Source organism: Triticum aestivum, chromosome 5B (genome assembly GCF_018294505.1).
Source record: "Triticum aestivum cultivar Chinese Spring chromosome 5B, IWGSC CS RefSeq v2.1, whole genome shotgun sequence".
Classification (NCBI taxonomy): domain Eukaryota; kingdom Viridiplantae; phylum Streptophyta; class Magnoliopsida; order Poales; family Poaceae; genus Triticum; species Triticum aestivum.
The window spans coordinates 333,751,356-333,778,875 of record NC_057807.1 but is presented as its reverse complement, the minus strand read 5'-3'; the positions used below and the strand labels follow the sequence as shown (position 1 = coordinate 333,778,875).

General features: G+C 42.3%; 1 long non-coding RNA gene across 1 annotated transcript; it reads right to left on the bottom strand.

Moving 5' to 3' along the window:
• Window positions 1–20,471: 20,471 nt before the first annotated feature.
• Window positions 20,472–24,181, bottom strand: LOC123111717 (uncharacterized). The gene is made up of 3 exons (XR_006454662.1): window positions 22,848–24,181; window positions 22,576–22,688; window positions 20,472–21,340 (listed from the first exon to the last, which is right to left on the bottom strand). It is a non-coding gene; the product is annotated as an uncharacterized lncRNA (long non-coding RNA).
• Window positions 24,182–27,520: the final 3,339 nt, after the last annotated feature.

Here is a 27,520-nt window from a genome sequence, read left to right as displayed (position 1 = left end):
ATTCCGTTTGGACTCCGTTTGATATTCCTTTTCTTCGAAATACTGAAATAGGCAAAAAAGACAGTAATACGGGTTGGGCCTCCGGTTAGTAGGTTAGTCCCAAATATGATATAGATGTGTAAAATAAAGCCCATAAACATCCAAAAGGGGTAATATAATAGCATGGAACAATCAAAAATTATAGATACGTTGGAGACGTATCAAGCATCCCCAAGCTTAATTCCTGCTTGTCCTCGAGTAGGTAAATGATAAAAACAGAATTTTTGATGTGAAATGCTACCTAGCATAATTCTCAATGTAATTTTCTTTCTTGTGGCATGATTGTTCAGATCCAAATGATTCAAGATAAAAGCTTATAAAACATAAAAATAATAATGCTTCTAAGCATACTAACAAATAATCATAGCCAAAGAAAGGTTATCCCTACAAAATCATATAGTTAGGCCATGCTTCATTTTCATTACACAACATACTCCCATCATGAACAACCCCGATGATGAGCCGAGCAATTGGTTCATACTTTTTAACGCGCTTCAGCTTTTTCAACTCTTACGCAATACATGAGCGCAAGCCATGGACATAGCACTATGGTGGTATTTGGTGGTGGTTGGGAGGACAAAAAGGGACAAGATAGTCTCACATCAACTAGGCGTATTAACGGGCTATGGAGATGCCCATCAATAGATATCAATGTGAGTGAGTAGGGATTGCCATGCAACGGATGCACTAGAGCTATAAATATATGAAAGCTCAACAAAAGAAACTAAGTGGGTGTGCATCCAACTCGCTTGCTCACGAAGACCTAGGGCATTTTGAGGAAGCCCATCATTGGAATATACAAGCCAAGTTCTATAATGAAAAATTCCCACTTAGTATATGAAAGTGACAACATAGGAGACTCTCTATCATGAAGATCATGGTGCTAGTTTGAAGCACAAGTGTGGAAAAAGAGATAGTAGCATTGTCCCTTCTCTCTTTTTCTCTCATTTATTTTTTTCTCCTTTTTTTCTTTTTTCTCTCTTTTTTTATTTTTTTATTTTTAAAGTCCGCAGTCTCATCCCAACTTGTGGGGGAATCATAGTCTTCATCATCCTTTCCTCACTGAGACCATTGTTGAGGAAATCGTTAACTGGTAGCTGCTCGGTTGGCTGGTGAGTAGGGGATTAATCGGCTAATCCGCAAGTTAATCGGCCATTTAATCAACTAATCAGACGATTTATCGATTTATAGGCTACTCGGTGACCCTACGAGTAGGGATTAATCGGCAAGTTAACTGGTTAATCGGATGAATGCTTGAACATGGACTGAGACAATGCTCTAATAATGAAGATCATCACACTTTTATTGATATACAACTCAAGAATTATAACTCAAAGCTAGAACAAGATATGACTCTATATGAATGCCTCCGGTGGTGTACCGGGATATGCAATGAATCAAGAGTGACATGTATGAAAATTATGAAGGTGGCCTTGCCACAAATACGATGTCAACTACATGATCATGCAAAGAGCAATATGACAATGATGAGGCGTGTCATAATAAACAGAACGGTGGAAAGTTGCATGGCAATATATCTCGGAATGGCTATGGAAATGCCATAATAGGTAGGTATGGTGGCTGTTTTGAGGAAGGTAATAATGGGTGCATGATACCGGCAAAAGTTGCGCGGCACAATAGAGGCTAGCAAAGTGGAAGGGTGAGTGTGCGTATATCCATGGACTCACATTTGTCATAAAGAACTCATATACTTATTGCAAAAGTCTACTTAGCCCTCTAAGCAAAGTACTACTACGCATGCCCCTAGAGGGATAGATTGGTAGGAAAGGACCATCGCTCGTCCCCGACTACCACTCATAAGGAAGACAATCAAAAGAGCACCCCATGCAACAAATTTGTCACACAACATTTACCATATGTGCATGCTATAGGACTTGCCAACTTCAACACAAGTATTTCTCAATTTCATAATTACCCACTAGCCTGACTCTAACATTACTACCTCTATATCTCAAAACAATTATCAAGCATCAAATTGATCCTAGTGTTTTATGCACTTTCTATGATAGTTTTTATTATACCCAACTTGGATGCTCACCATTCTAGGACCAATTTATAACCATAGCAAATACCATGCTATTCTAAAAGGCTCTCAAAATAATATAAGTGAAGCAAGAGAGACTAGCAATTTCTTCAAAATTAGGCCACCGCCGTGCTCTAAAAGATATAAGTGAAGTACTAGAGCAAAAACTATCAAGCTCAAAAGATATAAGTGAAGCACATAGAGTATTCTAATAAATTTTAATCAAGTGGGCTTCTCCCAAAAGGTGTGTACAACAAGGATGATTGTGGTAAACTAAAAAGCAAAGACTAATATCATACACGATGCTCCAAGCAAAACACATATCATGTGGCGAATAAAAATATAGCTCTAAGTAAAGTAACCGACGAACGAAGACGAAAGAGGGGATGCCTTCCGGGGGCATCCCCAAGCTTAGGCTTTTGGCTACTCTTGAATATCTTGGGGTGCCATGGGCATCCCCAAGCTTAGGCTCTTGTCACCCTTTGTTTCATAGTCCATCAAATCTTTACCCAAAACTTGAGAACTTCACAACACAAAACTCAACAGGAAATCTTATAAGCTCCGTTAGTGAAAGAAAACAAAACAACCACATAAGGTACTGTAATGAACTCATTCTTTATTTATTTTGGTGTTAAACCTACTGTATTCCAAGTTCTCTATGGTTCATACCACTTAATACTACCCATAGATGCATTAAAATAAGCAAACAACACATGAAAAACAGAATCTATCAAAAACAGAACAGTCTGTAGCAATCTGTAACTAACGCAAACTTCTGGAACTCTAAAAAATCTTACCAAAATAGTAAGTCCTGGGAAATTTGTCTATTGATCATCAACAAAAAGAATCAACGCAAAAGCACGTTTCTGTGATTTAACAAAACTAATTTCATGCGCGCAAAGTTTCTGTTTTTTAGCAGAATCAAGTTAACTATCACCATAGGTTATCCTATAGGTTCTACTTGGCACAAACACTAATTAAAACATAAAACACATCTAAACAGAAGGTAGATGCAAAATTTATTACTAAACAGAAACAAAAACAAAAAACACAAATAAAATTGGGTTGCCTCCCAACTAGCGCTATCGTTTAACGCCCCTAGCTAGGGATAAAAACGAAGATAGATCTAAGTAGTGCGATCTTTGGCACTCAATTCATAAGTAGCTCGCACGATAGATTCATAAGGTAATTTAACTTTCTTCCTTGTAAAGTGCTCCATGCCTTTCCTTAATGGAAATTGCAATCTAATATTCCCTTCATTCATATCAATAATCGTGCCAATCGTTCTAAGGAAAGGTCTGCCAAGAATAATAGGGCAAGAAGGATTGCAATCTATATCAAGAACAATAAAATCTACGGGCACCAAATTTCTATTTGCAACAATGAGAACATCATTGATCCTTCCCATTGGCTTTTTAATGGTGGAATCCGCAAGGTGCAAATTTAAAGAGCAATCATCAAGATCATGGAAACCTAGAATATCACATAAAGTTTTCGGAATTGTGGAAACACTAGCACCCAAATCACACAAAGCATAACACTCATGATCTTTAATTCTAATCTTTATAGTAGGTTCCCACTCATCATTAAGTTTTCTAGGTATAGAAACTTCCAAATTAAGTTTTTCATCATAAGATTGCATCAAGGCATCAACGATATGTTTGGTAAAAGCTTTATTTTGACTATAAGCATGAGGAGAATTAACAACGGATTGCAACAAGGAAATACAACCTTCTAAAGAACAATTATCATAATCAAACTCCTTAAAATCTAAGATTGTGGGTTCGATGCTATTTAAAGTCATGACCTCTCCAATCCCACTTTTACCAAATTTAGCATCAAGATCTAAAAACTCCGAATTATTGGGACGCCCTCTAACTAACGTTCACTCATCTCTAGTCCCATTATTATCAAGATTCATATTGCAAAACAAGGATCTAATAGGAGACACATCAATAACTTTAAGATCTTCATCATTATTTTCATCTAACTTTTCTGGTTTGGCAGCCATCTTATTGACTAAGGTAGCTTGCTTATCAGAAATTTGGGCTGTAGCATTCTCAAGCCGGGTAATTTGATAGTTCACACCATAAAATTCTTTAGACATATCATCAAGCTCTTTGTTCATAAAACCCAAAAAACATTTTTGTTCCTTAAGCTCTTTTCTGAAGAAATTATTGTGCTCAAATTCCAAAGTCATAAAACTTCTAATGTTTGATTCAATCTCTCCCAACCTTCTAAGAGGGAGGTCGGTACTCTTAGGCAAAGCCATAAGGACAAACAGGCACACAAGCAAACAGAAAAAGGCAAGCGAAAGAGAGAGAGAGAGAGAGAGAGAGAGAGAGAGAGAGATTGGGAAAGAGAGGGCAAATAAAACGGCAAGGGTGAAGTGGGGGAGAGGAAAACGAGAGGCAAATGGCAAACAATGTAAATGCGAGAGGGAGATGAGTTTGTGATGGGTACTTGGTATGTCTTGACTTGAGCGAAGACCTCCCCGGCAACGGCGCCAGAAATCCTTCTTGCTATGTCTTGAGCTTGCGTTGGTTTTCCTTGAAGAGGAAAGGGTGATGCAGCAATAGTAGCGTAAGTATTTCCCTCAGTTTTTGAGAACCAAGGTATCAATCCAGTAGGAGGCTCCTCAAAAGTCCCACGCACCTACACAAATAAACAAAGAACTCGCAACAAACGCAATAAAGGGGTTGTCAATCCCTTCACGGCCACTTGCGAAAGAGAGATCTGATAGAGATAGTATGATAAGATAAATATATTTTTGGTATTTTATAATATAGATGCGAAAAGTAAAGATGCAAATAAAAGTAGATTGAAAGCTTATATGATAAAAGATAGACCCGGGGGCCATAGGTTTCACTAGTGGCTTCTCTCAAGATAGCATAAGTATTATAGTGGGCGAACAAATTACTGTCGAGCAATTGATAGAAAAGCGAATAATTATGAGATTATCTAGGCATGATCATGTATATAGGTATCATGTCTGTGACAAGTAGACCGACTCCTGCCTACATCTACTTCTATTACTCCACACATTGACCGCTATACAGCATGCATCTAGAGTATTAAGTTCATAAGAACAGAGTAACGCATTAAGAAAGATGACATTATGTAGAGGGATAAACTCATGCAATATGATATAAACCCCATCTTTTTATCCTCGATGGCAACAAGACAATACGTGCCTTGCAACCCCTGTTGTCACTGGGTAAGGACACCGCAAGATTGAACCCAAAGCTAAGCACTTCTCCCATGGCAAGAAAGATCAATCTAGTAGGCCAAACCAAACTGATAATTCGAAGAGACTTGCAAAGATAACTCAATCATACATAAAAGAATCCAGAGGAGATTCAAATATTTCTCATAGATAAACTTGATCATAAACCCACAATTCATCGGATCTCGACAAACACACCACAAAAAGAGTTTACATCGAATAGATCTCCACAAGAGAGGGGGGAGAACATTGTATTGAGATCCAAAAAGAGAGAAAAAACCATCTAGCTAATTACTATGGACCTGAAGGTCTGTGGTAAACTACTCACAACTCATCGGAAGGGCTATGGTGCTGATGTAGAAGCCCTCCATGGTCGATTCCCCTTCCGGTGGAGCGCCGGCGAAGGCTCCAAGATGGGATATCGCGGATACAGAAGGTTACGGCGGTGGAAATTGTTTTTCATTGGCTCCCTGGATGTTTTTGGGGTACGTGGGTATATATAGGAGGAAGAAGTACGTTAGTGGCCGCCCGTGGGGCCCAGGAGACAGGGGCACACCCAGGAGGGGTGGGCGCGCCCTCCTATCTCCTGGCGGCCTCGATTGCTTCTTGACTTGCACTCCAAGTCCTCTGGATCACATTCGTTCCAAAAATCACGCTCCCGAAGGTTTCATTCCGTTTGGACTCCGTTTGATATTCCTTTTCTTCAAAATACCAAAATAGGCAAAAAAACAGCAATACGGGTTGGGCCTCCGGTTAGTAGGTTAGTCCCAAAAATGATATAAATGTGTAAAATAAAGCCCATAAACATCCAAAGGGGTAATATAATAGCATGGAACAATCAAAAATTATAGATACATTGGAGACGTATCATCCCCCTCTTATTATGGCATTCTGCAGTTCAGTCCACCGATATTGCCCCTTTACACAGATACCCATGCATATGTAGTGTAGATCCTTGCTTGCGAGTACTTTGGATGAGTACTCACGGTTTCTTTGCTCCCTCTTTCCATTTCTTCCTGGTTGTCGCAACCAGATGTTGGAGCCCAGGAGCCAGATGCCACCGTCAACGATGACTCCTTCTACACCGGAGGTGCCTACTACTATGTGCAGGCCGCTGACGACGACCAGGAGTAGTTTAGGAGGATCCCAGGCAGGAGGCTTGCGCCTCTTTCGATCTATATCCCAGTTTGTGCTAGCCATCTTATGGCAACTCGTTTAACTTATGTCTGTACTCAGATATTGTTGCTTCCGCTGACTCGTCTATGATCGAGCACTTGTATTCGAGCCCTCGAGGCCCTTGGCTTGTATTATGATGCTTGTATGACTTATTTTATTTTTAGAGTTGTGTTGTGATATCATCCTGTGAGTCTTTGATCTTGATCGTACACGTTTGCGTGTATGATTAGTGTACGATTGTATCGGGGGCGTCAGAGTGGTTGAACCTATATTTGTAATAAACATGGTTGGATATGAAATAAGTGATTGCCTACTTTCAAATTCAAAACATGTGACTTTTAAATTAGGGATTAATTATGGATTAAATAGGGATTACACTGCACATGGTTTGTGAAAGCAAAACGTCTGCGGTATACGTGGAGATCAGAAACGTTTCTAGGATCCACTACGTGTGTGATCAATCTCCACTGCACACACGACTTTCTCTTGAAAACTTTTTGCGTTAGGCCACCTTGCGCAAATGTTTATCACATAAAAATTTTGTGTGATGGACAGCCTTTGCCACACAGTTTCTTCTATGCATCGTGTGTGATGTATTCAATAACACAAACGATAAAATTATTAATATCATGTGCAATGGCAATGCTATCACAAACGATTTAACGAGAAAAAATTGTGTGTGATGTACCTATAAACGGAAACGTTTTCCTTGGAGCGACTGTGTGGGATGTACATACAAATAGAAACATTTAGCGGGGACTGACTGTGTGGGATGTACTTGCGACCGGAAACCATTTTTCCATATAATTGTAATTTTTTAGCTCTACTGTACGTATTCCCGTATTTGAGCGCTCGCCGGTCGCACATGACCTCATTTTGCCGAACGTGTGTGCCAGGAGGGCATATCCCCGACAGTTTCTGGGTCGTGTGGGAAGGACCCCCCTATCGCCCACACTCACTTGGAGACGGTTCCAAATGCCGTCGTGGAAAGGGGTTAAAAACCGTTTGTTTAGGACCGGCGTGCACCAGTGAAGGGCTCACAGATCCGCCAGCGCCGTCATCCGACCTTGGCCTCTGAGTGTGCTCGCGCCATGGCCTGCTCGAGACGCCGCCCTTCCCCCCTGCTCCAACCCTAACCCTAGCATTGCTGCTGCTAGTCAAGGTGCTCTTGGCCCCTCCCCTCCCCTCATGCTGCTGCTGTTTTTGGCCCTTCCCCTCCCCTCATGTTGCTGCTGGTTTTGGTACACAGGTGCATGCACGCGTCCAGCAGCGACCCCTAGCCTCGGACGGCAGCAGTGGCCATCACCAATGATGGCAGCGACAGGGGTGTGATTTGGTTCTGCTGGTCAACCCCTTTTCTCCTCCTCCTTTCCACTCCTCTTCATTTCCAGGGTTAGGTGCACTGTTGTATGGAGATATGAATGGTGCGCGGGCTGGCTAATAATGGCCTTTTTTCTTGTCTTGATTCTAGTAAAGGCAGGAGTAATATTCTCTTTGCTTGTTTTGTGGAGTGTACCTCTACGCCCTTTGTTTCTTTGTGCATGGAATGCTGGTGGTCTTGTTCCTTTGTGCATGAAAGGCTGGCTTGTTTGGAATTAGTGGTATAGCTAGGTTCCAAGTAAGAGAGGTGTTTGTTTGTATGTTGGATATAAAAATATAAACATGATCTTCATCCGCTCCTTTGTTTTTACATGGATCACATGGTCATGTTATGCGGGAGGACAAAGAGATTGCAGATCAAGACCTTGCAAGGCTAATTGATTAGCGATTCTTTATCTTTGAGGTTCACCACGACCACATTGCAGGTATACTTCTATCTCTTTTAAGAAGGTGTATCTTTATGATTGTTGTTTTGTGAATCTGCTACTGCCCATTTCTAATATATTGCTAGACCTTCTATGATAAAGTTGAGTACATTTATTGCATCTCAACATTTCACCCTTTCTGTTTTACCAAGATATACCAAGGAAATGATCTTATCTTCCAACAGGTTGTTTTCATTGTTTTTCTTAAATTAGCAAGATGGTTTCTTTGACCATCCATAAATTTGGCCTTTCATTATAATAGTTGGTGTTGATTTTCTATCATCTTCTTTTCTGGATATTGTTCATCTTTTGTTTGTCATTACCTTGTTTTATCTCCAGTAATTCAATCTTTTATTGATTTCACATTGTTTTGCTGCTCTAGGTTCGTAACCTGATCAGTATGCTTATATTTGGGTGTTTAGGTACCCAATTTATCCACCTTATTTATTCTACTTATTAGCTTTTATGCGTGTATGGATCCCCTAAAAAGCAGTTCTCTTTGGTGCAGCATGTTCTTCCATTTGCTTGATTGATTGGTGAGCCCTGCTCCATTTATTTATGGGAGGAGGCGTTTGATAGATAGGGATTCACTAGAAGAAACTGCTATATAGGGATGACCCTTGCATGTGCATGAAAGAAAATTTTGATGTAGGTCTCAGGCTTTCTTGGGTTTACTAAGTGGAAGAGCTAGATTAGCCACCCTATTCTTTTTGGTGTTTGAACATGAATCCTACATCTTCCATATGATTTTTAGGCATCATGTTTGTTAACATCAAAGTTATGCCAGGAGTTTAGTTATTGCATCAGCTAGCTGATTTACCCCTTAATTTCCTTTACTTTGGTTTGGTATTGTGCATATATTAATGTTTAGTGCCACTTGGGTTCAGAACAAGGAGCTGGTACACCATACAAAAAAAGACGTATATAGATATGCAGATTCGGATGCTATAATTTTTATATCTGCAAAGCACAAAGACAGTTCTAGATAGAAGTGTATTGATGGTTCAGAACAAGGAGCGGGTCTGCATGTTGTTTTAGGTTTTGAATATTTGGTTTTCTTCTGTTTTGGATGAAATTATGATTCTATATGCGAACACTTTTTTCTTCTCTTAGCTTGAATTCCGAGAGTAATAGAACTTGCATGACGTGATCAAAGTTCTTTACTTACAATATATATATAATGTTTGGTTGGTCTATTCACTGTTATCCTATCTTTGCAGCTTTGGAATATACAATAAGCTCAATGGCTAGCAATTCTGGATTCTAGGCTGTCCAGTCACCCAGAAACTTTGAGGTGGGATTTATCCTAATTTCCTTTTAGAGGTATGTATAATTTGGAGCATAGATGCAATGGTTAAGCTTTTTCTTCTCAGACAAAAAAATGCATCAGTAAACTATATATGCTAATAAATATTCAAAATCACCAATCATGGTTAAATTTCATTGCATACTAGATTTTTTGATTTTCTCTAGGTGAGTTTGCTTGAAATAAAAAATTGTACCTCATACCTTAAGACTGACCTTATTGTAGAGATACCATGTGAATGCTGGGCTGTAGAGATATTGGATCTGACATTACTTTCAAATGTTTGCTTCACAATGAGTGCTCTTAGACCATTCTAGGCTACTTGACATGTTCACACGAATATACAAAATAACTTCGACCAACCAATTTAGCATTATAAGAACTTCAGAGATGTGTTTGGTATTTGATTACCTAATGTGTTCATATGACTCAAGAAGCCTGATGTGGTTGGCAAAGCTAGCTTTTGTAGTGGTTTTGTTTGCCCATCTTTTGGAAGGCCAAAGATAGTTTTTTTGTTAATTGATTTATTGATTCGGTTTCATGTTCGGTGACTAGGGTGGTCGATCCGCTGCTGATCCCGACGCGCACAACCACTCACATGTTTGTCTCTGGGCCCCTCCATTGAACGGCGCCGCCGGGGAGGACGGGAGCGGCTCGCCCAATGGCCACTGCAATGCTCTTCTGCCCGCTACTCGCCTTGTCGCTCGGGCGCAGAATAGAGCTGACAAGACATCTGTTTGTACCGCAGTTCAATGAGGAAGCGCGGTCACTTTTTGTAAAGAAATACAAGACTCTCTTTCACCCAGGAGAGGTAAAATTTTGTCCTCTAAACTTCCTAAGTAGCAAATGTAGACTCCCTCTGTTCGGAAATAAGTGACGCTGCTTTAGTTCATCGCTTATTTCCAAATGGAGGTAATAGTATCGAAGTTATCTTCTTTACATGTTCCTTACTCTGTTTCTTTTTAATTTTCCGTATCTTGATTATTCTCTTTCTCTTAATTTACACTAGGTACTTCATTAAACTTATTGTTATCTTATCTTTGTCTTTCTATTCTCTTAGATGGTTTTTGCATTATTGTGTTTTACCTTGCATGCCTAGCAATTTACTTTTCACGCCACTTGATTTATGAGATGAAGTTAGTAGTTGATGCATTCTGACTTCTTTGATTGTTTATTGTGTATCTAGGTTAACCGAATCAAGGAGATGACGCTGTCCCCATGGACAAAGTCAGTTGCTCCGATATGGATGAGCAGTAGGTGCTGTTGCCGCTGCAGGTGGACTCTTCCCAACAACACTGTTGTGATGTACTGACGCCTCCCGTTCCACATGTTCAGTACTTGCACCTCAACGTCACTTCTGTGAGTTGTGGCCTAGGTTAGTTCGATCCCTAATCTCTGTTCCAATTTATTCCGGTGTCATTATTCTCAAGATGCTTTTAATAATAACTAAAATTAGTACCTCATAAATTCAGTTCACTGTGCTGATTACAAATACGAGTAAAAGTTTCTCTTCTTGATATGGGGTTACTAATTTCTATACGTAGTTGAAGAAAAGAACATATGTTTATTTTTTGGACTGATATTCATGTGTCTTAGGGGTTGGATAGCTGATATGGTTGGTTAGGAAGAACAGGAATGGTCAGCTGGCATTAATTTAGTTGTTGGCTTAAATCTTCAGTGAGCTATAGCTATGTTGTTCATGTTTAGTTGCTATCATAGGAGCTCATGTGATGCTCTGGTTTACATGTGGATGCCCTGGTCCTATAGCTATGCTCCTGTATTTGCTAGATTGATCAGTGGCGTTCGTGCTAGGGCGATGATGATTAATCATGGCTGAAATAAGTGTGCCTTTGAGCAATCATGGCACCTGTGCGTATCAGGTTGGATCCTCCCTCTTGTCTCTAGAATCCTTTTTGATCATGTGATACTTGTTGTTGTCCTTGGATGGTCATTCTTGTTGAGTGATTACCAGGGCAGCTCCACTGTATAAATAGATTGATCTGGTGATAAGAGATGACGGGGGCAGGTTATATGATCGAGGAAAGGCGAATCTGAGCCCACTATGCAATGAACCCTGAACCCTTTCTATTTGTATTTAAAGGTGTTGCTTATCCAAAAACAAGAACCGAAGCAGACCATAGGCGCTCCCAGAGCTCAGGCCCTCTCAGCCGTCCGATCTATTTCTTGATGCGATTCAAGCCATCGGATCTCGGGTTTGGCTCACGTGAGACATCGCATATTTACCAGATCGTTGTGAGCCGTTAGATAAAATTCCAATTGAAACAAAATGTAAATACCATGCCCCCATCAGGGCATCTGTGTCATTTCGTGTACCGGCTATAAAATGACCGCGGCTTCCTGTGATGAAAACCTAGCTAGCGGCCGCCTCCTCTCTCACTCCTCCTGCAGCCGCCTCCCTCCCTCCCTCCCACACAGGTGGCTCCCACCAACCACGGCAACAGCGGCAGCGGCCACGGAGGAGGGCGGCAGACCAGCGGCGCTGGCGATGGCGTCGTGGCAGCTATGCAATGAATCCTGAACCATTTTTATTTGTATTTAAAGGTGTTGCTTATTTATGCTCAAGTGGTGTTCGTGCTAGGGAGATGATGATTACCTTGGCTGGAATTAGTGTGCCTTTGAGCAATCGATGCACCTGTGGGTATCAAGTTGGATCCTCCCTCTTGTCTCTAGAATCCTTTTTGATCCTGTGATACTTGTTGTTGTCTTTGGATGGTCATTCTTGTTGAGTGATAACCAGGGCAGCTCTACTGTATAAACAGATTGATCTGGTGATAAGAGATGATGGAGGTAGGTTATATGATCGAGGAAAGGTGAATTTGAGCCCACTATGCAATAAAACTGCAGCTACCTCCCCTAATGTGTGTAGTATTGAAGGCAAAAAAGAACTTTTCATGTCTTGCTACTTTAAAATTCAAAAAAGGTTCATTCTTCCTTTGTTGGTTACTTAACCATGATTTTTGTTTTACTTTGGTTCTGGTTGAGATACTAAAGGTTGTTTATATATGAAAAGAACAAACACTTGTAGTTTTGTATGCCTCAACTGTTGCTTAGGATCCAGTGTTGTAGTCCTTTGCCTAATTACAAATAACTCTAATTAATAATAGTGGTTCTTTCCTTGTGATTTGAACTGAGAGAGAGCCGCTGATTCTTGATCTTAAGGTGACCCCATTTTTCTATGCCTCATGCTCATGCTGCTCTATGTTCCCTTTTAAAAATTCTTGCTTGCATTTTGGGTTGGTTTCTGCTCTATGTTCCCTTTTAGCATTTCTTTCTGTTGTTGCTGCACTCCCTTTCGGGTGTTCATTTCATGCCTAGGATCTTGCAAATTGTGCCTGTGCCGAGCTTGCTTTAGAGTACGGGCTGCGGAGACGTCGAGGACCTCAAGGTGAGACATGTTTGATTAAAGACGCGGGACTCCTCTCCCCGTCAATCTCACGCTGCTTCTGCTCACCATCCCTCTCTCTGACCGCTACAGGTCACCGATGTTGTGGAGCTGGACAAGGTTTCCGCGCAGTTCGTCGACCGCATGTTCTTCCTGGAGAAGGTGAGCAATCGTCATCGATCCATCAAGCTAGCTCTTCGTCATGCATGGAGATTGATTGTAGACAGTCCTTTTTCTGCTGGTTACAAATTCCAGGTCTAGAGATGATTTACTCTGCCAGGCGGCAGCACTCGAAGCACACAGGATCCTGAACCTCCACAACAACCCCTACTTTTCTAGGCCCTAATGTAAGATCAATCACGCCTGTTACTTCAAGCTAGAGTGTACTCTGAAGTAATCTGAAGTCTAAAGATTTGATAGCTCTGGAAAAAGGAGGCGGCGGAGCTTTGGGCGCGGGTGCGTCGTCGTGCGGAGGAGGTGTACGAAGATGGGTACTTCGCGAGGACGGTCAAAGGCGTTGGGTGCCTCGTCGCTGCATGGAGGTGGGCCGATAAGCTATAGCGTGCCACCGACGAGGAGCTCCGGTGGGCGCCCAACGAAATGGCAAGATTATTCACGTGTGTCCGCCAGCAAGAGGCAAATCGGTACGTCAAGCGCTGCAAGGTGGAGCAGGCGGAGTACTGCCTCCGCGCTGGGAAGACGCCGCGCACCAGGGAGCTGCTGGCGAGGGGCTGCCAGAATACTGGCCCCAGGAGGGATTATTAGTTCTAGTATTGTCCATTTTCAATTTTATGCATTGTACCTAGTAGTTAAGTATCATCACGTATATGTGATGATATTATATATATATATTCTGTGATGAACTAATGAACAATTAGTATATATATATATTATGAATTCCATTTTCTATCTATTTTTGTATACTAATTTGAATCTAGCTGTTATCATCCACATATACAGAATGGAAAGCGTATATACACACATTGAGACAGAACATATAAGAATGGAAAACAGAGTACACACATTGAAACAGAGGAATAAACAGAGCAATACTATGATTGCTATGAATACATAGCTATCCACGTCAAAACGACTCAACAAAATAAAACGCGTCCATGAGACCATGACCAGCAGCCCTTGCTTAAGGTAGCTCTTGGCTCTGCCTGAACTCGTGCAGGCGTTCGTCCAAGCGGTCAACACGCTCGCGGTACATCTGGAGCGCGATCTCGAGCTCCAAGTTGGCTATTTCATCGGAGATCACTAGCTCAAGGATGCGACGGCCATGTTCCTCTACTGCGCCCAGGTGGACAGCTGGGCCAAGGAGGTGGTCGAGCCTACCGACCAGCGCATTGGCATCGAGCAGGCCGCGGACAAGGCGAATGGCGCGACCCATGCGAACGGCGCGGCGGGCGTCCGGTGCAAGTACGGCGCAGCCGGCCTCTAGTGCAAGTACTGACGAGGAATGGGGTACTGACGTGACGTGTACCCAGCTGCGACACCATGTCGACAGCAGGCAAGCCCCGATGGATCCACTCTTGTTGTGCGGCACGTCGCACCTCTCGCTCTGCGGTGCTCCAAAGGTCTCGCCATGCAGCGAGCCACAGCCTATCGGCGCGGACGCGCCTAGCTTGCTCTATGGCGCGCCATCGATCATGTTGTGCGGCGAGCTGCAGCCTGTCGACGCTGACATGCCTATCTTGATCCGCGGTGCTCAAGCACCATGCGCCAAAGGTCTTCTCAACCCTGGCGATGACGCGCATCACAACATCATCCATCGCGTTGCCGGGGAGCGCCTCGGCCTCGACGGGCCGTGGCGCCTGCTCATTTTCCTCATCGACGAGGTTGATGGCAGAGGCGGTGCTTTGGTGGGTTGGCATGCTTGGAAAAGGTGGAGGTGCTACAGGCTGCACTTGTTGCCTCCGTGCGTTGCACGCCACCTAGGTTTATGTGCAATATTGCTGGGTGGCGGGAAACCAGTGAGGAAATGGCGGGAAACGATGGCGTGTTCATAAAATGCTATCAATTAATGGAAACTTAGCATAGAAGGAACATCGAGCTAGCACAAGAAGTAGATGATAATCAGATGATCATTTATCCTAGTTAATTAGGCATGTAATAGTTTACTTTGGTGTGTGGAAATGTCATGTGTGTATTAGCCACCTATGTAATTGGATGTTTGTCGCGTATTACACACATCTTGTTTATGTGAAACGTTTTTGTTCTCTTGACTGAACACAAACAATTTATCGGAATGAACTGTATGCCCTCCATTCCACACACCTTGATCTGGTTGAACCGTTTCTGTTGCGTTGCCTAATCGAAAACAGTCCATCCGAGTGAACGGTATGCCATATATCGCACATACCTTGATCTGGCTGCCGTTTCTGTTGTGTTGCCTAATCACAAACAGTTCATCCGAGTGAACCGTAAGCTGTATATCGCACACGCCTTCATCTGGCTGCCCATTTCTTTTGTTCTTCCACATCGCAAACAGTTAATTGAACTGAACCGTATACCCTGCATCGCACACATAACTAAAATTTGAACCGTGTTTGATGCATCCGTCATCGCAAATGTTTTGCACCTTTTTTGACGGTTATTTTACACCATCATTTGCGATTATTGCATGGCATACAGTTTCGTCGAAGGGTCTCTGATTGTAGTGTCGCGTTAGCAGCATCCTGCATAGTGAGAGTTAGGGTCAACCGGTTCATTGGCCACCACCGGGCCTATGTTTGAAACCGAATCATTGGCTACCCTTTTCCCTAGTATGAGGGGGTTCTCCCTTGTGTATCTCGCTATTCTTGCCAATTCGAAATTATTTCCCTTCCGAGACCGCTAAAGCATTGTAATGCCAACTTACATTTCTATCATATTTTGTAATTACTCACCCTCCCAGAATATGGGTTTGAGAAGCCTAAACACTCTTCTCTTTTGTGCCATTTTCTGTGCCATCACTTCCCATATTCTCTGCATTTGCATGTCCTCGTCCACCAAAAAGGTTGCCTCTCCTTCCCCTTCCACTGACGCGTGCTCCAGTTGAAGGAAATATGCCCTAGAGGCAATAATAAAGTTGTTATTTATATTTCCTTATATTATGATAAATGTTTTTTATTAGTGCTAGAATTGTATTAACCGGAAACTTAGTACATGTGTGAATACATAGACAAACAGAGTGTCCCTAGTATGCCTCTACTTGACTAGCTCGTTAATCAAAGATGGTTAAGTTTCCTAGCCATGGACATGTGTTGTCATTTGATGAACGGGATCACAATCATTAGAGAATGATTTGATGGACAAGACCCATCCGTTAGCTTAGCACTTTGATCATTTAGTTTATTGATATTGCTTTCTTCATGACTTATACATGTTCCTATGACTATGAGATTATGCAACTCCCGAATACCGGAGGAACACTTAGTGTGCTATCAAACATCACAACGTAACTGGGTGATTATAAAGATGCTCTACAGGTGTCTCCGATGGTGTTTGTTAAGTTGGCATAGATCGAGATTAGGATTTGTCACTCCGTGTTTCGGACAGGTATCTCTGGGCCCTCTCGATAATGCTCATCACTATAAGCCTTGCAAGAAAAGTGACTAATGAGTTAGTTGATGAATGATGCATTACGGAACGAGTAAAGGGACTTGCCGGTAATGAGATTGAACTAGGTATGATGATACCGACGATCGAATCTCGGGCAAGTAACATACCGATGACAAAGGGAACAATGTATGTTGTTGTGCGGTTTGACCGATAAAGATCTTCGTAGAATATGTAGGAACCAATATGAGCATCCAGGTTCCGCTATTGGTTATTGATCTGAGATGTGTCTCGGTCATGTCTACATAGTTCTCGAACCCGTAAGGTCCGCACGCTTAATGTTCGATGACGATTTATATTATGAGTTATGTGATTTGATGTACCGAAGGTTGTTCGGAGTCCCGGATGAGATCGCGGACTAGACGAGGAGTCTCAAAATGGTCGAGAAATAAAGATTTATATATTGGACCATGTTATTCGGACACCGGAAGTGTTCCGGATAGTTTCGGATAAAACCGGAGTGCCGGAGGGGTTACCGGAACCCCCCAGGGAAGTAATGGGCCTTAGTGGGCCTTAGGGGAGAGAGAGGGCAGCAGCCAGGAGGTGACCCCCCCAAGGGGAGTCTGAATAGGACTAGGGGAGGGGGGCGCGGCCCCTCTTTCGCTCTCCCTCTCCTTCCGACTTCTCCTACTTGGACTAGGAAAGGGGGGAGCCGATTCCTACTTGGAGTAGGACTCCCCCCTTAGGCGCGCCCCCTAGGGCCAGCCGGCCTCCTCCTCCCCTCCTTTATATACAGAGAGGGGGTGTAGCAACCCGACCTCAGACGGTCAAATCCCTGTGTATCTGTGCTATCCCTGGATCAGTATGCTGGCACACACAGTACATCAATGTATATATCAAAGTGCAATCACATGTATAAATAACATAAAACTGATATATATACCTCATAAGTCTCAGCGGAAACAAACAATCAGGTGTGGAGTCCCATCAACGCCATTGGCAAGTTGAGTGTAGACCGTAACCCAATCAACGGAACTCACTCGTCATAGAAATATCTGCAACATGAGATGTTGCAGCCATGTAGGTCAGTACATTGAATGTACCGGCAAGATCACTTTAAGAAGAACAGATGATAAAACTATACTATGTGCAATATGGCTTTGTAGCTCTGTGTCTGAGTTTTTTTTTGCGTAAAAGCTGGGTTTATTTTCCCTACATTAAAAGAAATAACCAGAGTCTGTACTATGGAATTTTGTATCATGACATGGTTCCGCCAACCGATGCCTCATAACCCAAATCATCATAAGTTGCCCACAATTAAGTTATCAGTCCGGTGTTGAGAGTTCCGAGATAGATCCAAGTCCAGAGGCTCAAATTGTGCGTAACCGAGGACACGACTAATCGATTAGGTTTTAACCCTCTGTAGAGGTTTGTACACTTTACCCGCAAGATTCGGTCCCTCTTTTTACGTTCTCGCACTTCAGGGTGTTTGAGAACAAGACGACCGAAATATGGTCTTCTGAAGAGTTCCCCTGACCACTGTCCGGTGCTCATCCAATCCTACCTTAGTTCTACATCTGCTAGCACCGTCCCAGCCAGAGTCACCACTAGGGTCAACCAAGCCAGAGCCCATGGTGACTTGCGGTTGCACAGGTAAGCTTCCGGGCATGAAGTATTCTTCCTTCTCTTTGAGCCTAGGTGGAGCTTTTCGTATGATATCATGACGCTTCTCCAAAATCAACGAGTACTGGACGCACCAATGTACCCTTCTTAACCATTCTCCACCCAGAGGTATATTGAATTCTTGTCTTGAGTCTTGAAGTCTTGGCCTTGAAGATGCAGTCCTTGCAGATGCCATCATGGAGTTGTCGTCATTGACGTAGAGTTCTTCATACTCACACCACTCTCGAGCACTGATACCAACCCCATCTACTATAGCGTATCATTAAAATAAATAACGTCCCGGGCTTGGTAATAGGGAGATGGGTTCCTACCTCATGCATACTACTCAACTACAAGATTCAATATAACTACTGGAGGGAATGATAAAAGAAGTGGCACTACATGCAAGTAAAACATAGGTATGAATAACATGGTCAAAGTGAACTTGCCTGGTATGTTGAAGATAATAATGCCCTCAGAATAATGACTTGGTAGAACTAATCGTCACTCCGTTGAAAATCTATATTAACATACATAGCATTCATATAAGCAAACAATTCTAGCACTCAAAAATAACAACTAAGTCAACAAAGAAAACGCAATAATAAACTCAAATGAACTCCAAAGAAACTTCAAGTAAAACCACAAGAAAAACTACTAAGGAAAGTCTACGACTTTACTACAAACACCTAACATAGTTTTGCCGTAAGTAAAAACTTAACAACAATTAAAACACTAAACTAATAAGTTAACAAGAAACAAAATGTAAAACAACTAAGTTAACAAAAAGTATTTTTCATAAAATTTTATTTGCAAAAAAACAAATAAAAAGCTTTTATGAAACACTAACTATGACCTAAACAAGTTTTCATACAAAACTAAATAAAATAAATTCTTAAAATAAAAATAAAATTTTCTTTGGTTGACTAACACAAACAAAACTAAATTTGTCAGAAGTGACAAAAAGAAATAATTTAAAAATAATAAAAAAATATAGAAAAAAACTAAAACAAAACTATGACTAAAACAATATTGTTCTACTAAAAACTTAATTTAAAATAACTAAAAAGAAATAACTATATGCTTCTGGATAAACAAAACCATAATAAAACAGTAGCAAAAATAATCAATCAAAAATACATTGTAAAACTCAAAATATGACCAAATTTAGTGATTTGAACAAATTTCATCAAACTCAAGTTTAAACTACTCAAATTTGAAACCTAAGTACACAAACAGAAACTTAAACAAATTTGTGACACAATGCAAAAAAGAATCACTCAATTTCGGTCTAAAACATAAAAGTTATTGAATTTCTAAAAACAGAACTATTTTGTTTTTTAAACAGAAACGAAATAAAATAAAATAAAACAAATCGGGCACTAGCTACGCATGGGCTGCTACTGGGCCTAAACAGGTGGGCGATCTGAAGTTAAAAGACGCTCGGCCGAAACTTAACTAAAACTGCGCGCGTGCGCTTAATAAGGGAAAACCGGCGAACCGGTTCGACCTAAACCAAATAAACAATTTAAAAAAACCGATCTAAACAAAAACCAATCTAGGAATCGTTTTTTTTTTTTTTTTGGAACGAGCTGGACGCTAGCGTGACTTACAGAGAAGAGCAGAGCGTAGGCAGGGAAGAGGGCTCTGGCGTGGCGGCGGCTCCGGTCGACGACGGCCTCGGCGGTGATGTCGAGACGATGCAGAGTGGCAAGGGCGTCAGATTTTCTGTTAAAGATGAGGCGAGGAGACGTCGGGGTCGAGCGGGCGTCACCGTAAACTCTCTTGCTCTGGATGAACTCCGGCGGCGTTGCGAGCTTGAGGCGGTGGCTCCGGTGCTTCCTGGACGTCCGAAACATGTCAAAGAGGTTCACAACGACGAGGGACAGTATTATATGTAAGGAAATTTTTTGTATATGCTTACACGCGTCGGAGTCGACCGGTGAACCGCGTGAACTCCGGCTAGATCCAGACGACGAGGGCGTGTGATAGGGTGGGTTTTGGCGAGGGGTTTCAAGGGGAATCGGAAGAGGAGGGTCTTGGCTATTTATAGGACACTAGTTAGCATGCACGTGCAATGCACGTCTCAACCAAATCAACACATTAAATTCTTGTGTATTGAATTCTTTATTGAATTCTGTAGTGCTGATAATCCCTGCATCTCTAAAGGTGAAGTTCAATACGAACCCCACATTTATCTTCTGAGGATGTATGCAAAGTTGGAGCAAACGAAAAAGAAATCATAATCCAAGATGAAATTGCAGTTGTATACTAAAGATTTCAGAATGTCTGATTTATTCTGTGTACTTCGAAGGACTTATAATACATATATAAGTGGGAGCAGATGAAAAAGAAATCATAATCCAAGATGAACATGGCAGAGATGCAAACTGTCAACAAAATATGCAAAACAGAACGCAGTCTTGTAACAACTGGATTTGTTCCCTCTTGGATTCAGGCTACATGTTATCTTCAGAATTTGAATTGATGGAGTCGACTACAGCGCCACAGTGGGAGTCACAACACGCACCACTTGCTTCAAGCTCGCCAGTAGCCAGGACCATTATGCATCCATTCTGAGTCTCATCTCCAAGAGTGCAACATTCATGAACAAAAAATGAAGAAAGAAAATTTAATAATTTGTGTATGACATAGATGGCATGCAAGCCACACTTTCTCCAGGCTAATCTTAGTCCTGGTAAGATAAACAATCTATTAAACTTGTCCTATCAACATCTCAACAATGGAGAAATGTCTACTATTTTAAAATGGAAAACTGTACAATAAGGAAATATCCATGAGTAGATCTTGCACTAGGATAGTCATTGTTTCACAAAGCTAAAAAGAAAAGAGAAAAATCCACACACAAATTTAGGAAGACCAAAGCCACACAACAAGGCCTTCCTAATGAGATGAATATACCATCAGGAAAATAAATCATACCAACAAGGCCTCCTATACAAATCAGAAACTTCTATATGCTCCTCTTATCTTCATCTCGCCTTTTCCAATGATTGTTTACACCGTGTACATGCCGAAGACTTCATTTCTCCAATACAGAAACATCAAGCTCAAAAAGACCATAAACTGATGGTCATATCATCTCTTTGGGCAACAACCAGTCCTAGCACTGCAGCTAGATAACACAAAAGTTGAGTTTGAAATCACAGTAAACCAGGCAGCTAATTGCTATTTACTCACATATCACATAAAAGAAAAATAAGCTAACTACATATTCATATTCAGTTATAAAGTATCACGAAGCAAACTAAAAAATTGCTGAAGAAACTATCAGTTCTAGAAAATAATTTTGCTGCCCTCGAAAAATAGAGATTTGTCAATAATCGGAAACCATCGTAATATGACTTCCTATTGTGTCCTAAACTTTCAAATTGCTTAGAAGCCATATACAGTATGCTATAATTTCCAATAGCATGCCACGCCTCTCATGTACACAGCCTTCTATAGATAATTTAAAATTGACCGTTCTGCAAGCAGATGCAATCACAACCATAGATGTAAACAAATTTCTTAATATTCGGTATGAAACCTTTTGATCAAACGTAAAAACAATCAAAAGTACAAATATGTAAGAAGCAAGAAACATGACAACACTGGAGTAGCTGATAATCCTATCAATAACCCCTACACCAGCTGCATTAAGATATACTCTGGAGTATTGTGTTATTTGTTGTTGCCTGCAAATGTTGGACTTGGTGGAACATACATACTCCCTCCGTCCGAAAATACTTGTCATCAAAATGGAGAAAAGGAGATGTATCTAGAACTAAAATACATCTAGATACATCCTCTTTTATCCATTTTGATGACAAGTATTTTCGGACGGAGGGAGTACCTCGCACCTTTTATTTGCTTAAACCCATTTTATTCTCGTGTTCAACAATTGCAGGCTTGCAGAATAGCCGAAGCAACGTAATCTACAGAGCTAAAGTATTGTGAAGAAACAAACATCTGAATAAATGTGTTCAGGCAAAATATGTGTGGATCCGGAAGGTAGCACGATTCTCAATTCATTCTTCAGAACCTACATTTGAATTCATTAAAGTTTAATTTACCACGGTGTCATGATCTAAAACATAAGAACACATAGGTTTTTCAATACAGTTTTGAGTGTCATCCTATGTAGGCTAACTTGTGCAAACTGGAAGATACTTTAACATATTTCAGAGGCCTTATTTGGTACAGAAGTAACATTCAACATGACAGTAAATCTTGAGATGGTATTACCTGAGAGTAAGCTCATGAAGCAGTAACTGTCAGTTTGTCACCTTAGCAATTCAATAATAGTAACTATCACTACAATTAACAACAAAGAGTATATACTCAGCCTTTGAAGAAGCATAGACCAACCTTCTCAACTGATTCTTCTTGTAGGACGGTCGAAATTCCTGGAGCTAGAAAATTGCAGACGGCGTTTGATGACAGCACTGTATTTGGGCTGAATATATGCTACTATGGTCACCCTGGAGGACATGTAAAAATGATGAATAAAAAAATTGACTAACCATTAATACATTCATTTGTCTCAAGTATACACATGTGATTCATTCAGCATGTTAATCTGATGCATCCAACAATTAGATAATTGCATGTGGACCCCTTTGTGTGTACAGTGTATATACCTTGAGCGTCACCGAGGATTTGGATGGCACTGCCAGTAGTCTAGCTCTGGTGATCAGCACTGCCGAGCCTTCCGTTGGCGGCACTGATTACCCTTCCGATTCATGTCATCTTCTGCAAATCAATTGGTTCTACCATACGCACCGCATGCACATATGGTATACACAACAATTTCAGATTTAAGCCTGGAAACACACTCATACAATTCACTCCCCTATACAGAACAACTTCGGATTTAAGCTTGGGAGGCTGGGACCAAGTACAAACCACAAGGTAATGAATGTTCAACCATACAATTGAGAATAATAGTGTAAAAAATATAATTTTATTTTTTTAGGCATACGTCAATGAGCTCTACATCCAGAGAAGTATCTCACTGATTGTTTTGACCCTTTTATAGGTCACTCTATATCAAAGCAATAAGCATAAGATGGAGATATTCCTGAGCAATTTCCCGTTGCATATGAATATGGTCCAATTTCCTTTGCACTCTTTCTCAGACTGTTTTGAAGAAAAGAGTTGGAAAGCAACCACAGGTCCATCCTCTATTGTAGTCGCTCGCTCCTCCATTATTTGTGCTGTAGGTTCATGTACTGCTGGCTGGAGATACGATTGTTCTAAAGAAAATTGTTTTGGCTGTGTAACAGAGGAAGAAAAAGAACGGAGAAGTGCTTGGCTCGGCGGTGGATCTCGGCCTGGTCACCTACTGCTGGCAGGAGAGGACCTCACGCTGTCGAGCTCTTCGTGGGCTGGTGCTTCCGGTTCGCCATGATCGGAGACCCTATATGAAAGCCTGCTAAGCGCGTAGGTGGGGCAAGTGGAGGCATACCTAGGTTGCTGCCGCGGCGGGCGAAGGAGCAGCCGGAGTGCTGTGCAGCAAGGTCGGCGAAGGAGGCGCGCCCGGCGAGGATCTGGTCGACGCGCGGCGACATCGGCGCGCGTGTGACGGAGAAGAACCGGCCCTCGGGCCCTCGCCGCTCCTCCTCGTGCTTGATCTGGATGTAGGACGCCCGCGCCATCTCCTTCCCCGCCGCCACAGACGCCATCTCTCCATTCATCCGCCGCTTTGCCGCTCCGGTTGCTTCGGGAGGTAGGTTCCTCGCGCCTGGGGTAGAGGCAGGGGGAGGTTACGGCATCGGCGGCAGCTGCTGGAGGCGTCTCCGCGCGCGGCAGGGCGGATCCTGTGGCTAATGGCGGCGCAAGGGTGCGGGAGGAACGGCGGGGCGGCGAACGGCGCGGGAGGAGGGGGCGAGAGACGTGTGAGGAGAAGGGGGCGAGATAGGTCGTGCGGGGAGGAGGGGAGAGGTCGTGCGGTCGTTTGCGGGCAGCATATTGTTTTTCTTTCTGAACGGTTGGGCAGATTAGGGATCGATGGGTTTGGCTTAATGCATGGTTGGTAGTGTTAAACACAGAATAATTAAGAGTTATTACATCTTGATGATGAATGGGTGGGATTGTTTGGATCTGTCCCTCTTTTTCTTTTATAGTGGTAGTAGATAGATAGTAAATGAGGCTTGGACGAGGGGTTGACCCGGGATAGGGTTCCCACGAAGATCGGATGCGGCGGCAGCGGCCTCGTGAGCATATACGGTGAGCATATACGGGTACGATCTACGAAGTATTCTGTATGTACGTGGAGGAGAAGAAAAAGCGGGGTGGGGTCTAGCGATCAGAAAAAAAACAAGAGGGAGAGAGAGAGGGATGGGCCTTGGGCAGGCAGCGGCCCCCCTTTTGTTTTTTAAACTGTTTTCTTTTTCTAAACAGAGAACAAAACAAAATATTAAATAAATAAATAAAAGAATTATATGGGCATATAATAAATCAAAATATTCGGAAAAAGATTTCCTGTGATATGAACATATTTCTGTGTTCAAATAAAATCCACACAAATTCATAAAAGTCAAACATTGCTGCTGTTGCAATAAAACCCAACAAAAATCATTTTTAAAATACCAAAATTGTTTCAAAATTATTTTCCCTAATTTTCCATTGAAGGGAATAATTTTACCCTTATTTCCCTCTATTTATTTTTAGGAGAAAAATAATTTTATTAAAAGCCAAATAACTCCTAAATGGTTTTGAAATTGAAATTCAAACCACTTCCAAATCTTTTCGGTTTTCCTCATTCAAATATATTTCAAATTCGCCCTGGTTTGGAGTGTCATGTTGCTCCTCTCTTTTAATTTTGAAATGGGTAAGAGGAATTTGAAACTATTCAAATGGGAAGGATTCCAAATGGAATTCCAAAAGTGGTTTATCTCCCCACTCTCTTTCATTTAAACTTTGGAGAAGTCATTTCATCTACTCTCTTGAAAGTCCTTGAGTGGCATGAAGTTTGCATTACTTTCAAATGAGGTTTAAAATCATTTCAGATGGAAACACTTTTGGGAAAGTCCTTTTATTCCCTCTCATTCAACTTTCAAAAAGTTTCAAGTTGCACTCAATTTTACTCAATCATTCGCGCAACAATCAAACAAATAATCAAAACTATTATTTAATATAACATTCCAAAATTTAGAATTTTGGGATGTTACAGGGGGGCACCCCATAGACACAGAAGTTGATCTTTAGCCGTGTGCGGTGCCCCCTCCATAGTTTTACACCTCGGTCATATTGTCGTAGTGCTTAGGTGAAGCCCTACGTTGGTAACTTCATCATCATCGTCACCACGCCATCGTGCTGACGAAACTCTCCCTCGGCCTCAACTGGATCAAGAGTTCGAGGGACATCACCGAGCTGAACGTGTGCTGATCGCGGAGGTGCCGTACGTTTGGTACTTGATCGGTTAGATCGCGAAGATGTTCGACTACATCAACCGCGTTACTATACGCTACCACTTTCGGTCTACGAGGGTACATGGACACACTCTCCCCGCTCGTTGCTATGCTTCTCCTCAATAGATCTTGCATGATCGTAGTTAAATTTTTTGAAATACTACGTTCCCCAACAGTGGCATCCGATCCAGGTCTATGCGTAGATGTTATATGCACGAGTAGAACACAAAGAGTTGTGGGCGATAATAGTCATACTGCTTACTAGCATGTCATACTTTGATTTGGCGGTATTGTTGGATGAAGCGGCCCAGACCGACATTACATGACCGCGTTCATGAGACTGGTTCTACCGACGTGCTTCGCACACAGGTGGCTAGTGGGTGTTTGTTTCTCCAGCTTTAGTTGAATCGAGTTTGACTACGCCCGGTCCTTGTCGAAGGTTAAAACAACACACTTGACGAAAAATTTTTGTGGTTTTTTAATGCGTAGGTAAGAACGGTTCTTGCTAGAAGCTCGTAGCAGCCACATAAAACTTGCAACAACAAAGTAGAGGACGTCTAACTTGTTTTTGCAGGGCTTGTTGTGATGTGATATGGTTAGGACGTCATGATATAAATTGTTGTATGAGATGATCATGTTTTGTAACAGTTATCGGCAACTGGTAGGAGCCATATGGTTGTCGCTTTATTGTATGAAATGCAATCGCCATGTAATTGCTTTACTTTATCACTAAGAGACTCGCAGGTAATGAGATTGAACTAGGTATTGAGATACCGGGGATCGAATCTCGGACAAGTAACATACGGATGACAAAGGGAACAGCGTATGTTGTTATGCGGTTTGACCGATAAAGATCTTCGTAGAATATGTAGGAGCCAATATGAGCATCCAGGTTCCGCTATTGGTTATTGACCGGAGATGAGTCTCGGTCATGTCTACATAGTTCTCGAACCCGTAGGGTCCGCACGCTTAACATTCCGTAACGATCGGTATTATGAGTTTATGTATTTTGATGTACCGAAGGTAGTTCGGAGTCCCGTATGTGATCGGGGACATGACGAGGAGTCTCGAAATGGTCGAGACGTAAAGATTGATATATTGGACAACTATATTCGGACATCAGAAAGGTTCCGAGTGATTCGGGTATTTATCGGAGTACCGGAGAGTTACTGGAATTCGCCAGGGAATATATGGGTCTTATTGGGCTTTAGGGGAAAGAGAGAGGGGCAGGCCGCCCACCCCCCCCCCAAGGCCTAGTACGAATTGGACTAGGGGAGGGGCTGCGCCACCTCTTTCCTTCTCTTCTCTCTTCCCCTTCCTTCCCTCGTACTCCTACTACTTGGAAGGGGGGGTATCCTACTCCCGGTTGGAGTAGGACTCCTCCAGGGCGCGCCATAGGGGCCGGCCCTCTCCCCCCTCCTCCACTCCTTTATATACGTGGCCAGGGGGCATCCCATAGACACACAAGTTGATCATTGATCTCTCTTAGCCGTGTGCGGTGCCCCCTCCACCATAATCCACCTCGGTAATATCGTAGCGGTGCTTAGGCGAAGCCCTGCATCGGTAGCATCATCAACACCGTCAGCACACCGTCGTGCTGACAGAACTCTCCCACGAAGCTCTGCTGGATCGTGAGTTCGTGGGACGTCGCCGAGCTGAACGTGTGCAGAACTCGGAGGTGCCGAGCGTTCGGTACTTGGATCGGTCGGATCATGAAGACGTACGACTACATCAACCGCGTTGTGCTAACGCTTCCGCTTATAGTCTACGAGGGTACGTAAACAACACTCTCCCCTCTTGTTGATATGCATCACCATGATCTTGCATGTGCATAGGAAATTTTTGAAATTACTACGTTCCCCAACAGTGGCGTCAGAGCCAGGTTTATGCATAGATGTTAT